Raw genomic sequence first — 7,187 nt, 5'->3', positions numbered from 1 at the left:
TCTCCACGATCTTCTCCAAGATCTTCTCCATGATCACACGTAGCTTCAGCCACTTCTCACATAATACGTCCGTTATATTTTTACCGTTGGCAGTTGGTTAGTTAAGCTTCCACAATCTCAGCCACTAACATACGTGCACCTCCACGTTCACACGCCTTGTAAATAGGTTGGTTGTTGTGGTTCCTAAATGTAGGAACTACCTCAACGATCTATTTTGGGGCGCTTGCTTAGGTTAGTTTTTGGCGGCTCCTTGTTTATAGGAAAACAAAAAATGCTGCACACAAACTAACTAAACAGAATATTATGGAATCTTAATATATCAAATTTTTACCTCGATAATATTAACAGTTTGTTACAAATAAGGTTTAACAACTTAATCTTGATTAAACTCCTAATCAATTCTCCACAAGTTATTTAACATGTTATTTGTGAAGTCTAAAAATAAATAAACTAATTAAAACTGAAAGAATAAATCTAACAAAATAAAATAATCAAAACGAAAGAATAAATCTAAAACACTGAAATTAAATCTACATAATAAACTTAAAACGGACTAATAAAAGAAACTAAAATCAAATAAACTTTAATTATTTGTCATTGTCAAAATAATGAAATAACAATATTCCCCCTTTTTTATTATAACAAATAATTAACAAAAACTTTTTTTATGTTTTATGTTTTGAAAAAAATTTAAAGACTAAGACTATAACTCATAAAACAAATAAAATACACAAACTATACTTAAGTAAAGTCTACTAAGACTGGGAACAGGATCAGAGTTGACTGGGAACAGGGATGAGAAAAACATGCATAGGAACTAAGATAAAAAAATTTTAGACAATATATCTCTTCCCCCTTTGTCATTATCAAAACCAAGGAATGTACCTACAGCACTAGAGAGTCAACAGTCTAGGCAGCAAGCAAGTTGCTCAAACATAGATCTCATAATATTAGCCATCCAAACACACAAACAAAATAGGCATGCAGAAAGCAACATTATAGACAGCAGATATTACGCAATATGCAGAGTAAAGCAGAAGAAAGTAAAGAAAGTAAAGAGAAAATAAAAGTACTTCATGTGTCACAGAAGGACACAAGAAGAGAAATCCAAAAGAGATTGTTTAAGAATTACAGCAAAAAAAACAACTTGTGCAATTGTTCCAAAGTTAAGAGAAGTTAGGGTTTGGAGCGTTTGAAGAGAGAGGACACCACATAATCAATCTTGGAGAGCACACCATCCACCTTGTTTCTGATCCCAATATCAGCATTCTTGATGGCAATTAGTTGTTGTTGCTGCTGAGAGTCCAGAACATTGACAGTGGCTTCAATGGCATTGATCCTGGTGTGTAGAAGGGTCAAGGAGTCCTGAATTTCCCGGAGTAGCTTGTTGAGCCCAGTTGTAGACAGCAACGGAAAATCCACAACAGTAGAAGGAACTGGATCAGAATCTAGGTGAATAAACACTGTTTCACCTTGATCCTGCTCCTTCAGAGACTTGGACCCAGCCAACCTTTGACTCTTCCTCACAGACCCACTTGGAACCCCCTCTTCATACAACTTCCTCTTGCTACCCACCTCAACCTTTATCGGAGTTTCTTCTCTCTCAAAATCTATCTTCCCATTTACCAACCTCAAACTTAGCCTGATCAGAGTTTCCTTTGTAAGATAATTTTCTGGCTCAAGAGAAAAGGAGGGACTGGCAGGCAGTTTAACTTTGCAGTGGTTGAAAACAGAGGAAAGAAGATTTCCATAACCCACTTTGGTGTTATGGGTAATGCAGTGAGAGAGATGTGAAATAATCAAGGAGGGAAGGTTGATTTTTATGTTTTCGGCAAGGCAGTACATAATGGAAAGATCCATTAGACTTGCTGGGTTCTTTTGAGGAACGGGGTAAAATGAATCGCCAAACCAATTGGAATAACAACTTATGAAATGGAGATAATTCTTTTTGATCTAAAGATAAAGCATGTGAATTGCCATTAAAGAAAGCAAGAATTTAAGCATTTGAAACTCCATTTATGTTCAGCTTAGCCCTACCCTTAATGTAATCCTTGTAACCCTCATTCGGAACATCAAACCATTCCCCCAGTTTCTTCTCAGTTATAGTAACCACAGACCCATTACTATTGACACACAAACACCCTCGGTTATGGTAAACCCAGAACAAAATGCTTTCATTTCTTTTTCATAAAGACCCTCATCCACACTAACAATTTTCAACCATTTCTGAAATTTTAAAAATTTCAATAACTCATTCCACTTAGACTTTTTGCACCATGCAACATCGACGCAAAAGCCCACAAGAAATTGTGAAGATTTTGTTTTCTTACCTCGCTTTGTAGGTACTGTAATCTCTTGTTCTTGATCGCTTTCAACCTCGTTTTCACCATCTTCTTTTTTCGGAGAGAGAGAAACGGAGCAGAGGATGCCGACTTTGACCCGGTAGAATCTGCTTCACTCTTGGATGATTCTTGAGCACTGATTTCATCATGGGATGGTGTTTTCTCTCTTGGGAAATTTTCATGATCATCGGAATTTTGGGTTTTGGAAGATATGGTGAAAGTGTTTTGGAGTGAGGTTGAAGATGAGAAAGAAGAGAGAGAGAGAGATGAGTTTATGTGAGAGGGAAATTATGAGGGGTCATGATGATGATGGGTTGGGTTATAAAGTAATCATGATTCCGTGTGAAATAGAAATGGAGAGTTAGGTTTAATGAAAGTTTTATGGGTTTTGGAAGGCATTTAATGAATTTCTTCATTTAACTTAGATTAATTGAACGGTAATAGTGGCTATAATTCAGATTACTGTTTTTAATTTTTGGACGAAAAGGTGTGAAAAGAAAGAGAACAGGAAATTTGGAGGAAAATAGAAATAAAGAAAATCAAAAAATTTACTCTTGCATATGATAAAATGTGTCCATAATGTACAAACTACATACGTACCAAATATGTGCAAGGCACTAAGGGTAATATTCAAAGACATATGTGAGTCCTTATACTTGACCCTAGGTGTATGAATTTTAATTCATGAAGTTGCAGGACATACTTAGTAAGAAACAATTGGGGGAATCAACATCATGTTACATTTAAACAATTTTTATCATTCCTAGTTCCAAGCGTATCTTTTCAAACCTGTCCCTAGATAGAGGTTTAGTCAATATGTCAGCTATTTGATTTTCAGTTGGACAAAAATCAACTTTGACTAATCCCTTCTCTACATTGTCTTTTAGGAAATGATGCTAATGTGAATATGCTTGACCTAGAGTGATGAACTGGATCCTTGGAAATGCAATATGCACTAGTTTATCACAGATATAGGAACACACTTAAATTTTATGCCAAAGTCACGTACCTGTTGCTTGATCCATAATACCTGAGGCAGCAGCAGCAGCTGCCACGTATTCAGCTTCGCTGTGGAAAGAGCAACAGTGTTTGTTTCTTTGAGCTCCAAGAAACCAAGCTTGATCCTAGGAACTGGATAATACCCGAGTGCTTTTGCGATTCACCAAGTCCCAGCATAGTCAGCATCAGAATAGCTTACTAGATCAAAGATGTCACTTCGAGGATAGAACAAACAAAGATCATCACTTCCTTTCAAATATCTAAGAATCCTTTTGACAACTATCAAATGAGATTCCTTAGGATTTGATTGGAATCAGCACATAAACCAACACTAAAGGATATATCAGGCCTACTAGCAGTTAGATAAAGTAAGGAACCAATCATACCTCTATAGAGTTTCTGATCTACGGACTTACCACTTTGATCCTCATCTAACCTTGTACCTGTTCCTATAGGAGTATGGTTTGATTTTGCTTGATCCAGTCCATATTTTTTCAATAACCTTTTACGTATTTTTGTTGATGGATCATTGTTCCTTTTTCAGTTTGCTTGATTTCCAAACCGAGAAAGAAGTTTAACTCTCCCATCCACTACGCATTAACTCAGCAAATTCTTTACAAAGAGATTCGTTAGTTGCACCAAAAATTATATCATCCACATAAATCTGAACCACTAGGATGTCTGTTCCTTTGGATCGAAGGAACAGGGTCCTATCAACTTTTCCTCGTATAAAGTCATTAGAAAGTAAGAATTTTGAAAGTCTTTCATACCATGATCTAGGAGCTTGCTTAACCCATAAAGAGCTTTATCTAGCTTATAGACATGATTCGGAAGATTCAGCTTTTCAAAACCAGGAGGTTGTTCCACATAGACGTCTTCAATCAAATATCCATTTAAAAAGGCACATTTGACGTCCATTTGGTACAACCTAAAACCCATGAATGCTGCAAAGGCAATCAAAATTCTTATTGCTTCTATTCTAGCTACAGGAGCAAAGGTTTCATCAAAGTCAATACCTTCTTGTTGATTATACCCTTTGGCTACGAGTCTGGCTTTGTTTCTTATGACTGTTCCATGTTCTCTAGCTTGTTCCTGAAGACCCATTTTAGTCCAATCACCTTTTGGTTTTTAGGCTTGGTCTCAAGATGCCAGACCTTGTTCCTCTGGAACTCATTCAGTTCCTCTTGCATGGCATTTATCCAGTCAGACTCCATTAGGGCATCATTGTGATCTCGTGGTTCTGTCATAGAAGAAAGGCATGGAAAGCACGAAATTTTTCAGTTGGGATCTCGTTTGAGTTCCCTTTTCAATATCACTTACTATTAAATCCAATGGATGGGATTTCAGGTGTTTCCAAGGTCTTGGTTCAAATCTCCTTGTCTCTGCTCCTCCAGCTTGAGGAGCTTCATTGTCTCGTCTACTGATGAATTTCTGGTGCCTGTTCCTCCTGTATAACAGGATCAGGAACACTATCTCTTCTTCAGAATATGCTTTTTGTCGGTTCCTGCAGGTGTTAGTTCCTCATCAATGTTTACTGACTCCTCAATACGAGTCAGTCCTATTTCAAAGTCATTTTCATGACTTAGTTCCTGCAGAGAGTTAGTTCATGGACACTTTCCTCAACACACATTGTTCGTTTGTTGTAAACTCTATATGCCTTACTACTTAAAGCATATCCAATAAAAACAACCTCATCGCTTCTAGCATCAAACTTTCCTAAATTGTCTTTACCATTGTTATGTACAAAGCATTTAAGCCAAAGATTCTAAAGTACGAGATATTGGGTTTTCTTCCTTTGAGATGCTCATAAGGGGTCTTAAGACAATAGGTCTTAGCATGACTCTATTGATTATGTAGCATGCCGTATTCACTGCTTCACCAGAAATTCTTCGGAAGATTGCTTGCTATGATCATTGTTCTTGCCATGTCCTCCAAAGTGCGATTCTTCCATTCTACCACGCCATTTTGTTGTGGAGTTCTAGGAGCTGAGAAGTTGTGATCAAGACCTTCGTTTATGCAAAACTCATCAAATTTGGAGTTTTCAAACTCCTTACCATGATCAGAACGCAAGTGCTTAATTTTAAAACCACTTATTCTTTGAGTTCTTTTTCCAAAGTTAACAAATTCATCAAATGTCTCATCTTTGCTATGGAGATAAACAACCTAAGTGTATCTTGAAAAACCATCAACTATAACAAGCACATATCTCTTACCAGATCGACTTTGGATTCGAACAGGGCCACACAAGTCCATATGAATCAATTCAAGAGGACTTTGTATACTTACCGTTTTCTTTGATTTGAACGAGGATCTAACTTGTTTACCTTTTGCACATGGTCCACAAATCATGATTTGAGACTTTGATAGTTGGTAATCCAACCACCAAGTTCTTACCACTTAGCCTCTGGAGCAATGCCATACTTGCGTGACCACATCTTTTATGCCAAAGAAGTGGTTCATTGTCGACGGCACTTAAACAAGTTAGATTGTTAAAAATGAAAAAAAAATTTGTTGCACTTGCTTAGCTCGTGGGCGTTGCACTAGCCAAGAATGTTTCATAATTAACCACTAACAAAGCCGTTGCAAAAGATAGTTGACCTAAGGCAACGACACGTTTAGCCGTTGCAATAGGGCTAAAAGTCGTTGCAGTAGACCCATTGCAACGCCAACAAATGCGACGGTACAAAACCGTTGCAGTAGGCCTATTGCAACGACTTTTAGCCCTATTGCAACGATTTTGGTGTGTTGCCTTTGCCTTTTAATGTAGTAGTGAAATGGAACTACTCACTACTCAATATAAACAACATAGCACACATAGAAACATGAATTACCAACATGCAAGTAGAAATCGAGTAGAGAAATTGAATAAACTAAAGAAAATCAAACATGCAACTACTTGGATTGAAATCAAGTGCAAAAAGTACAAACTTACTGATTACAAGAATGAGTTTAAAGCTTAAAATCCACTATGAGTGCATAAATTAATGGAGATCCTCAAGAGTTTGAAGTTGTCATCCCTTCTCTCTCTTGTTTCTCTCTCCTTTTAAAGCTAAGAACTAAAAACTAAAAAGTAGAATCCCTCCTCTTTATATTCTCCCCCCTTTTTCTTTTACATGACACTCAAAATAAAATATTAAATCGTGGCGGAGAAAGCAAAGTTATCGCCAGAGAACAGGGGAGCGCCCGCTCCTTCATGGAGTGCCCGCTCCTTCATGGAGCGCTCGCTCTAGGGGGATTGGGGAGCGCTTGCTCCGGCGTGAAGCACTCGCTCCTGAGGTTATGCAATCCATCAACAACATATCGCCATGTTGAGCGGTAGCTCTAGTGAGGAGCGGTAGCTCCCGAGTTTGAAGCAGCGAAATCAGCTCCACTATGGTGATTGCACCCCAACCAAAGCCATGAGCCATCGCGGGAGCCTGTGAAACAACACAGACAACACCAAAACACAACGACAAACTACTCTAGGACACCAAAAAGACTCAAAGACACAAAAATTACATAAAATGAACTAAAAACTAACGAAAATGACTCGATCAAAGCTTAAAAGGAGCTTAAAAGACGACCTTGAATGAGCACAAAAGCTCATTCATCAACTATAGAGAATAATCAGTCCATATCAAAATTCTTGCACCCCGGATAGATCTATTCATGATAATATTCTTATAGCAAAGGAAATTTTAAACACATTTCATAAAGCACAAAATAAATAAGACAGGGTGGGAGGCTCTCAAGCTTAATATAGAAAAGTCGTACGACCGTATCGAATGGGATTTCCTTTGAGCAACTCTTAAAGCTTTTGATTTTCCCCCACGTTGGATAGAATGGATTAAAGAGTGTGTCACGAAC

Source organism: Beta vulgaris, chromosome 4, assembly GCF_026745355.1.
Source record: "Beta vulgaris subsp. vulgaris cultivar EL10 chromosome 4, EL10.2, whole genome shotgun sequence".
Lineage (NCBI taxonomy): Eukaryota > Viridiplantae > Streptophyta > Magnoliopsida > Caryophyllales > Amaranthaceae > Beta > Beta vulgaris.
The sequence above is the reverse complement of the archived record's forward strand: the minus strand, read 5'-3'. Positions refer to the sequence as shown.